This window comes from Humulus lupulus, chromosome 2 (assembly GCF_963169125.1).
Source record: "Humulus lupulus chromosome 2, drHumLupu1.1, whole genome shotgun sequence".
Classification (NCBI taxonomy): Eukaryota; Viridiplantae; Streptophyta; class Magnoliopsida; order Rosales; family Cannabaceae; genus Humulus; species Humulus lupulus.
The window spans coordinates 68076465-68087080 of record NC_084794.1 but is presented as its reverse complement, the minus strand read 5'-3'; positions in this window follow the sequence as shown (position 1 = coordinate 68087080).

The window sequence follows — 10616 nt, the reverse complement described above, 5'->3', positions numbered from 1 at the left end:
TTCAAATTAGGCTAAAAAAGTGTAATTACGTGTATAATATTTCAGCGTATGCCGATATATCGTAGCTCTAGGGGCGATATATCACCACACGGGGATACGAAAAACACGTAACTTCGCACGAACACTTTGACGAGCCTCGGGAATATCAGCCCAGGTGATATATTGCCTAGCATGGGTTATATATCAACTCTAGGGCATGAATTTTGAATAATTTTGAAACCGAGCTCCTTTTTAATCCTTAACCTCTTGATAAGCCCAGAATCTTTTTGACTGAGTCTTAAGCCCCTGCTGAACGAATATTCAAATGATTTTCAATGAAAAGTCATTATTTTTATTCAAGCTAAATGAATATCTTTTCATTCTTGAACTCTATAAATAGGACCTAGTACCCAGCCATTTCTTCATTAATCAAGCTGAGTTCAGAGCCTTCAAGCTGCTAGGTTTACTTTACAGTGTTAAACACTTGGGTTGGGGTTATAAGCTTTATCATTCTAAGCTTATTAAACACTTAGGAAGTAAGGATAATAGTGTGTATTCCGATATCGAGGTGTAGTTCGGTTATAGTGCATTCAAGGTATTCCTATTTCTAGTTCCTTTTTGTATTGTTCATTAGTTCTTATAGTTTTTCTTTACTCATTTCCTAACTCGCTATTTTTATTCATGGTTAGGCATCTAAGTTCTTTGAACTTGAGGTTCTTGTCGGTAAGTACCTTCTCGGTGGTTTAGTTCATTCCTTTTCATCTTTTTCTTTTAGAATACTCACCTTTCTCAATTATGGTTTTTAGGAGTGTTCCAAAATCCCGTCCTTGTTCTCACATCCCGGTTTTTGGTAAGGAAAATAGGATAGTTCCTATGTGATATGTGCTATGTTTTTAATACGTTATGATTATGCTATAGTATGATTTTATGTGTTATGATATATGTATGTTTGGGGCTTATAGTTTCTTAACTAGCAAACCTCATTGTAGTTTGAGGCTTATAGTTGCATAGTTAGCAAACCCCAATAGTCACCATGTACATGGGTAAGAATTATGATATATGTGTTATAGTATATGATATATGTTCATAGTTTATGTGTATGATTATGTTTCATGCTTGTAGTAGATTGTCCTTGCTGGGCATTAGGTTCATTCCTTTATGTTTTATATGTGCAGGAAAATAGTTATGGCAATGGGAAGATTCTTGGCGGCTTGAGATTGTGTATTGAGGGAGAATGGAATCGGTGGACTGCGTGAACGATTCGAGGATGAAGTTGTTTAAGTCTTTTAAATTATGATTTCTATGTATTTCCGCACTTAATTTTGTAACCAATTTGTTTAAGATTTAAGTTATGTTATATTTTATTTTCAAAACAATAGGATCCCATATCCTACTCTGAATTTTATGTATTTTAACTTTTGTTTTACAGTTTTAATGAAGTTATGATTATTTCATATGTATGTTTTCTTAAAAATTAGTGTCTATGTATAGTATTTATTAATGGTCCAAAGTGTAGAATAAGTTGGGTCATTACAGCTGATTAGAATGCACATGCTCGCTGCTTAAAGCCGTCAGAAAAGTTCTGTGGATGCCAAGTGGCGGGATATGGAATTCAAAGTCGGAGATCAAGTCTTCCTAAATATATCTCCTATGAAAGGTGTGAAGCCGTTTGGGAAGAAAGGCAAGCTTAGTCCCCAGTTTATAGGTCCTTTTGAAATATTGAAAAAAGTGGGAGCAGTTGCAAATAGATTAGGCTTACCGCCAGCTTTAGCAGATAGCCACAATGTGTTCCACATCTCAATGCTGCGTAAGTATGTGTCAGACTCATCTCACGTCCTCAAGTACGATACAATAGCACTCCAGAAAGACTTGAGTTACGAGGAACGACCGGTTAGCATCCTAGATAGAGGGATGAAGCAGTTACGGTCCAAGAGCATTCTGATAGTCAAAGTCCTATGGAGTAATAGTTCTGAACGGGAGGCAACGTGGGAGTTAGAGGAGGACATGCAAGCTCGGTATCTGGATTTGTTTGGTAAGTAAATTTCGAGGACAAAATTATTTGTAGTAGGGGGAATTGTAGAGTCCCAGAACTTTACTTAGCTAATTAGATAGTAGTAGTAGTGGTAGTAATAGCTAGTAGTAGTTATAGTATGTTTATTACTGTGGATTTTGGTTCAAGCCGGGACTTAGTTGAACACTCATAGCAACACTTATAGATTTTATAAGTTTAACCTATAGTTTAAGAATATTAATTATAACATAAGGTTTGATTAATATAGCCGATTATAAAGATGTCATTTATTATACTATAAAGTTTAGATAGGATTAATAAGAACATGACACTTGTCGTGTGCAGGTTTATTTAAGGATTTAACTATAGTTTAAATAGAAAGAAAGTTCAAGAAAGCTCTAGAATCTTCCAAGACTATTAAGAGCATGACATTTGTCACAACCTTGTTTATTTGAGGATTTAAGCATTTAATTCAAAAATAGAGGTTTCTAGAAGCCCTAGACCCTTCCAGATTCTGCTGAAATCTCGTATTACTCAGCCAAACTTGTTTTTATCATTTCAAATTAAGCTGATAATGTGCAATTACGTGTTTAAAATATTCACGTATGCCGATATATCGTAGCCTAGGAGACGATATATCGCCACACGGGGAATACGAAAAACACGTGAACTTCGCACAAATGCATCGACGAACCCTCGGGATATAAGCCCAGGCGATATATCGCCTACAATGGGCGATATATCGGCCCTAGGGCTATGTTTTCAAATGTTTTTGAAACCGAGCTCAATTCAACACTAAAACCTCTTCACCAACCTCTGAACGTTTTGATCGAGTCTTAAGCCTCTGTTGAACGAATATTCAAATATTTTTCAATTAATACTCATTATTTTTATTCAAGCTAAAAGGAGGTAGTTTACTCCTTGAACTCTATAAATAGGACCCAGTACCCAGCCTTTTTCTCATTCTTCAAGCTGTGTTCAGAGCCTTCAGGCTGCTAGGTTTACTATAGAGTGATAAACACATGGGTTGGGGTATAAGCTTATCATTTTTAAGCTTTATAAACACATGGGAAGTAAGGTAAATAGTGTGTTTCCAATATCGAGGTGTAGTTCGGTTCTAGTACATTCAAATGTATTCCTAATCTTAAGTTCATTTCAGTTTAATTCTTTAGTTTTCATTCAGATCCTAACTCGCTGTTTTCCATTCTTGGTTAGGTATTTAAGTTCTTTGAACTTAAGGTTTCTTTTCGGTAAGTTTCTTCTTGGTGGTTTAGTTCTCTTCTTTTCATCTCTTTTCTTTAGAAATACTCACCATTCTTATTGTTGGTTTTAGGAGTGTTCCAAATCCCATCCTTGTTCTCAAATATCCCAGTATTGGTAAGGAAAAATAGGATAGATTTTGTATGCTTTTATGTTTTGATATGTTTATGCTATGATATATGTATGATATGTTTTTAGTGGGGCTACTCTAGACTTTGGACCATTAATGAAAACTACACATAGACCCTAATCCTTAATAGAACTTACAAGTGAAAAGATCATAACTTTATTTAAAAACTTGTAAAAACAAATGTTAAACTTACATAAAACTCGAAGTAGGATATGGGATCCCATTGTTTTAAAATCAAAACATAACATTCTTGTAATTAAAAGAGATTACATAAATAAGTGCGGAAAAATACACATAAAACCATAAGTAAAGACTTTATCCTCAAATCGAAACTCTCGACTCTTTGAATCCATTCTGCCTCAATACACATTCCCCAAGCTTCCAAGAACCTTTCCCGCCACTAAAGCTATTTTCCTGCACATATAAACAAAAAGGAGTGAGCCTAATGCCCAGCAAGGAAAATCTAACATATAACCATATACACAAAATTCATAATGTAACATAAAACATATCATAACACATATGTCACATACATACTATAATGGCCATTATTACTTGGGGTCCCATAAACTAAACAAGTCATATGCTCATTAGATTAGTGGGGCTTGCTAGCTAAGCAAGTCATATGCCCATAATCTATTTGGGGCTTGTTAGTTGTATAGGTCATATGCCCAAGTCTACAAACATACTTAACATAGCATATAACATAAAATCATAAGATAACATATAAAATCATATAACACATAAATCCTATCCTATTTTCCTTACCAAAATTACCGGGATATGAGAACAGGTTTGGGACCTTAGAACACTCCTAAAAACCATTTATAACAGGGTGAGTATATTGAAGAAAATGGATGAAAGTGAAGAAAGAGCTATACCATCAAGAATATACTTACCAAAAACTTATGTGCAAGTTCTTAGATTTCCTAACCAAGAATAAAGAATAAGGTTAGAATGCTGAGTAGAAGACTATGAGAACTTAAAGAAAATAATACCAATTGAACTAGAGTTTGGAAATACCTTGAAGACTTATATGACCAATCTAAACCTTGAACTGAAATGTGAATTAACCTTACTTCCCAAGTGTTTGGTAAGCTTATAGTGATCAAGCTTATGATCCCCAACCCAAGTGTTTACACTCTCACAATAACCTAGCAACTTGCAGCCTCTGAACTTAGCTTGAAGAATGAATAAATGGCTGGGCACTAGGTCCTATTTATAGAGTTTAGGAATGAAAAGATCTTCATTTAACTTGAATAAAAATAATGGCTTTTTAAGTGAAAAACATTTGAATTATCATTCAGCAGAGGCTAAAGACTCGTTCAGAAAGATGTTGGACTTATCAAGAGGTTGAAGATTTGAATGGAGAACATTTTCAAAATGTTTCAAAATGCCCTGAAGGAGGCGATATATCGCCCCTGTAGGCGATATATCGCCTGGGCCAGTATGCCCGAGGCAATTGTGCAACGTTTCGTGTTTTTCGTACCTTCGTGCTGCGATATATCGCCCCTATAGCTGCGATATATCGGCATACGCTGAATATTTAAACACGAAATTACACATTTTTAGCTTAATTTGAATTGAGTAAACAGCCTTGACTAAGCCCTCTAACGTTTTCAAAGCTGCTGACTGACCCTAGGATATTCAAATTTTAACCTTAATAACTTTATTCCTCAAAATACTTAATCATTATTAAACATACACATGACATGTGCTATTATCTTATTGGGTCTTATATAAACCTTATAATATAATAAATATCACCCTTAATATCAGTCATATTAATCAAACCTTAGGTTAAAATTAATATTCTTAAACTATAGGTTAAACTTAGAAAATCTACAAGTGTTACTACGAGTGTCCAAATAAATCCCGATCTGAACCATAATCCACAATCATAAAAATACTATTACTATTACTATAATACTACTATCTAACTAGCTAAGTAAAGTTCTTGGACTCTACAACAGTTGAAAAGATAAGTAAACATACCGTTATTATCTATTCTAGTCATATCATATAGTTGACCATAGGTCAATTCAATCTCAATTCTGAGTGGTTAGTATTCTAACTGATTGTATTATTTGAGTTATTTGACTTGTTCGTTACCAGCTTACCCTATGGACTAGCCCATACTTACATCTTGGGAACTCGGTAGTATAATTGAGTGGGAGTGTTAATCATAGATATGAACATCTATAGCTTCTGATGAAGAAGTGAAACGATAGCTTCCTTTTAGTTTGGTTCAAGGTGTTAAATGATAGAAATCTCATTTCAGTAATTAAATTAGTTTATTGAAATATCATTTACAAGGAACTAAGCGTTTTAAGGATAAAATACAATGAGGGGTAAAACAGTATTGTAGTCCTATCTCATTGTAGACCGTCTATAGAGGATTGAGTGATAATTATGGTTGTAACAATGGCTAATTAATAGCGTATCTATATTTGTTATAGAGCGTTCTATGAATTCAATAATGCAATTTCGAGTCTATAGTGGAGTCACGAGGAATTAATAAGTTAGTAAATTTATTTGTTAGATTTATGATAACTTATTGGAGCTTGATTTCATAGGCCCATGGTCCTCATTGTACCTTGGATAAAATCATCTAGATAGCCTCAATTAATTGATTTAATTATCAATTAGAATTATCAAAGTTGACCAGGTCAATTTTGGATAATTTCACAGAGATGTGTAATTTTGAGAAGAAAAGAGAAATTATGGCAGATTTATTAATTAACATAAATTGGTATCTAAATTAATAAATAATTTTAAATCAAGGTTCAAATTATAAATAATTAATTTGATAAAGGATTTAAATAATTATTTAATTAATTAAATCAATAGAAAATAATACATGCCTTGATTTGAAATTCAATGGGCTTATAATCAAATGGGAAATTTCACGGGCCTAAAGCCTATGATAATTTCGACCTAGGGATTTAAAACGACTATTATTTTATTGATTTTTTAATTAACTTAAATGACCTAATTGAGTCTATAAAAGGAGTGCTTAGAGAGATGTCAAAACACAAGTTTAATCACTGGTTTTCTGATACTTTTAGATTCTCTCTAAACACAAGTCATTTTCTAAGCCTCTTTGCTATTATCTCTTCTTCTCTCTGTATCTATCTCATGTGTTGAGAATTGCCCATACTAGTCTAGGTGATTCTAAGGATATATTGGAAGACTGTGAAGAAAATAGAAGACCGGTTCAATTTCTTGATAATACTCTACGACAGAAAGGATTCAAGAGTTTGAGAAACTGAAGGAAGAACTCTTTAATTCCGCTGCATATACTGTAAGTATTCTATTCATTGTTTCTCTTTGAATTCAATTTTAGAAACATGTTTTAGGCTATCTCATATGAATTTATTTAATATTAGATATACATGAAAATAAATAAAGATCATGTATAAAGTTTTCCCAACAACTGGCCTCAGAGCCTTTGGTAATATTTATTTTCATGCATGAACAAGTTTAAAATTGGATTATTTGATATGTTTGAATAATTGGATGGATTTTCATGTTTTTATGAAGCATATTGATTTTATGTGATTATTAGTAATTTTTAGGTTATTTTGTTATGTTTTCTATGCTATTAAATTTTATATATGCTTTATTTTGTGTAAAACATGTTAAAAATTAATTAGAAAATGGTTTTGGTTTGAAAAATTGCTCAAAAAAAATTTTAATTTTTTTTTGCACTAACTCTCATGCACGCGCCTAGCCCTGCCACCGCCAGCCCTACGTGCGCAGCTCGTGCGCGCACCCAGCCCCGTGCGCGCGCCACCAGCAGCTCAGCCACCATGTACTCAGGTGAACAGTACCCGTTCCAGATTTTTTTTAATTTTTTTTTTTGAGAAATAAAGAAAATTAAAATTGTGTAAATACATTATTTATTATCAAAACCAAAAATGTCTTTTTTTTTTTTGTTTTATCATTTATAAATTTTTTTTTAAAATAAGATATTTTTATTAGTTGAGATTTAAATAATTAGATATTTTCTACAAAGATTCAAATTCAAATTTAAACATAGACTAACAACTTAATTTTAAATATTTTAATATATTAAAATATTATAATTATGATATCAGATATTTAAGATATTTTCATTTAAATTCTTGATTTTTTTTATTAAATCTTTATTTGAAAATATAAATATATTTTTATTCTATAGTTTTAAATATTTAAATTATTTGAAATTTGAATATTGTTAGTTATATATTTTTATGGATATTTGAATTTGTTTAACTATTTTGAGATATTTTAGGGTTGTTATAATTATTTATATTTTATTTTTATTTTTTAATGGTTAAAATATTACCTAATAGTTATAACAACACAAGATATTTTGGAAAATAGTTAAGATATTGATTTTACAATTTAAAATTGGTTAAATTTTGAAAAATATCATTTTTTTCAGCCAATTAATAAAATATTTTTTTAATAAATGGGATTTAAATTAACTTTAGTTAATTGTTGATAAATCCTATTTAGATTAAATTAATTTTTTTTTCAAATTAACCTAAAACCAAGTTGATTGTTGATAAATGAAATTTAAATTAACTATTGTTAATTGTTGATAAATTTCATTTAAATTGACTTATTTTTTGTAAAAATTTAATTAATTTGAATTTTTTGATAAATTCTAGATAATTAATTGTGGTATTTTTGCAAATGAAATAAATTGTGGTATTTTTGCATAAATTCATAGAATTGCTCATATAGTAACAGGATTAGGCCCATTCAATTATAACATGTATGTTTGCACTATATGTGATATTTTTGCAATTGTGCATAGATGCATATAGTGGCCCATATGTTTGTTAGATATATGGTTTTTGCCAAATAAAATATTCATAAAATGATAGGTTTTATTTGGGCCTATTAGAAAATATAAAGTTTAAATTCCTCTCTTGTGGGTGATTCCACTTGTGAATGCCCATATGTTTTGCATAACTATAGTGGGTCTAATCAATTAATAACAATTAATAAAACGAAGGTTTAAATTCCTGTCTTTTGGACCTTATATGGAAGAAAGGGGGCCTTTGTAGTGGGAACAGCATACTGGACCCAGCCCTCCTCCATACAAGCCCAATTGTTAAGGCTCATTTACCTGAGTTGGATTTAATTGTATAGGTTCATTATATTAGTTAAACCTAAATATTGATTAGCAACAAATTAATTCTAAATTAATTGAATTTGTTTCAATGTGACACTTTAGAATTAATAGGAAATTATAGGACTTTGGTTTTAAAAAATTTAATCTGTTTAATTTTTTTGAGAAAACCATAGTCATTAATTTTCTAAAAATAAATAATAAAATACTATTTTTAATTTTATAATGAGCTTATTTTAATAATTTTATTCGATCTCCACCGTTGGTTTAACATAGTCAATAACTTAATGGGGCCTCAAGGCGCTTTGATTCGTCCCCCTACGGAAGGTATTCATTAGTTATTTTGACAAGGTTAGATTTCGAAAGATAGATAATTATAGGTCAAATTCTACTAGACTCACCCCTACGGTGGCTACTAGGACTAAATTTATGATTATTGAAACCGTGGGTCTAGCTCATAAAATAAGATTTTTTTTCTTATTTTGATCGAATAGTAGGTTGTTAATAGTGGTGTCCATTATTAAATGAGTTTACAACTCTATTTAACTAGTGGTATTTTTTACTCTCGCCAACCGGGACAAGGATATCATATATTAGTTAAAAACCTAAAAAAATAGAGATATGATTGTTTTTAGTATTTTTTTTTCTCATATCTTACATATTTTTGGTATATGTTGTGCTATTTCTTGAAATATGTGTGAATAGAAGTTTTATTGAGCAAATGTGATTGATTTCTATTTTATTGGTAATTTTAAGTTAAGTAGTGTCTCTGTCTACTCCCATCCTTTCTCAACTTTCGATGGAGAAACTCTCTGGAGAAAACTTCCATAATTGGAAGCAGAATATCAACATAGAGTTGATAGGTGACAACTCCGAGTTCGTCATGATTGAGGAATCCATAGAACGAGTACCATGTCCATACGTTAGTGATGGCACCGTCAATGCTCGTGATGGTACCGTAAATGCTTGGATAGCACCATCTCTGCACGTTCGTGATGGCACCGTAAATTCTTGGATGGCACCGTGTCTGCACATTCATGCTCAACTCAACTATGGTCTGACGCAACTCATGAACGAGCTTCAGATTATTGAACCTGTCATGGGTGGACCTAGTAAAGGAGGTGAAAATACGACTACTGATGTTGCTGTTGATCTAGCTAAGGTTGAAGCTCATCCAGCTTCGTCTTCGAAAGTTGGAAACAAGAGGAAAGGTGGACAAATAAACAACCCCAAGCCTGAAAAGGCTGCAAAGACGAGTGCACAACCAAGTGCACATACGCCTAAGGGGAAGAACAATAAAAATAAGAAAGGTAAAGATAAGTGCTTTCACTGCAAAGAGAAGGGGCATTGGAAATGAGATTGCCCTAAGTTTCTAACAGCGAAAAACAAAGGTAATGATTATAGTTCATTTATCTTGGAAACATGTGTTTTAGAGAATGATAAATCTGTTTGGATTATTGATTCTTGAGCTACTAACCATGTTTGTAATTCTTTACAGCTTCTTGAATCGTGGGAGGAAATGGACGAAGGAGGCTTTATAATGCCCCAAATTTCCTAATATGGTTTAGGACCTTGATTAGGAGGTCGGGATGGCCATAATTGATTTATTATGATATTTAATGATTATATGCATGTTTATGTGAATTATATTATTATATGATGATAAATGCATGCATATGGGTCCACATTTAATTATAAGGGTTGTTATACCCAAAAAATAGGAGAACGCATTCTAGGAGAGCTAAGGGGAGTGGTCCTAGGAGACCCCAAGGAGGATGTGGTCCTAGGAGACCCCAAGAGAGTGATCCTAGGAGAACCCAAGGATGAAGTCTGAGGAGAACTCAAGAAAGTGGTCTTAAGGGGACCCCAAGGAGAAAGTGGTCCTAGGAGACCCCAAGGAGGATGTGGTCCTAGGAGACCCCAAGGGTGTGTTTGAGGTAAGCCTCCCAAGGTTTCCTAAGTGTTGGCTCGAACGTGTCCAAGGTAAGTAGCTAAGGAGGAGGAGTCCCATGCAAGTCAAGAATGGAGACTTATATTTTGACAAGGAGAGCCTACACATGTCCGATCGGACATGGTTGGAGGAGCCTAGGAAGTGCCTCGGACTTGTCCGA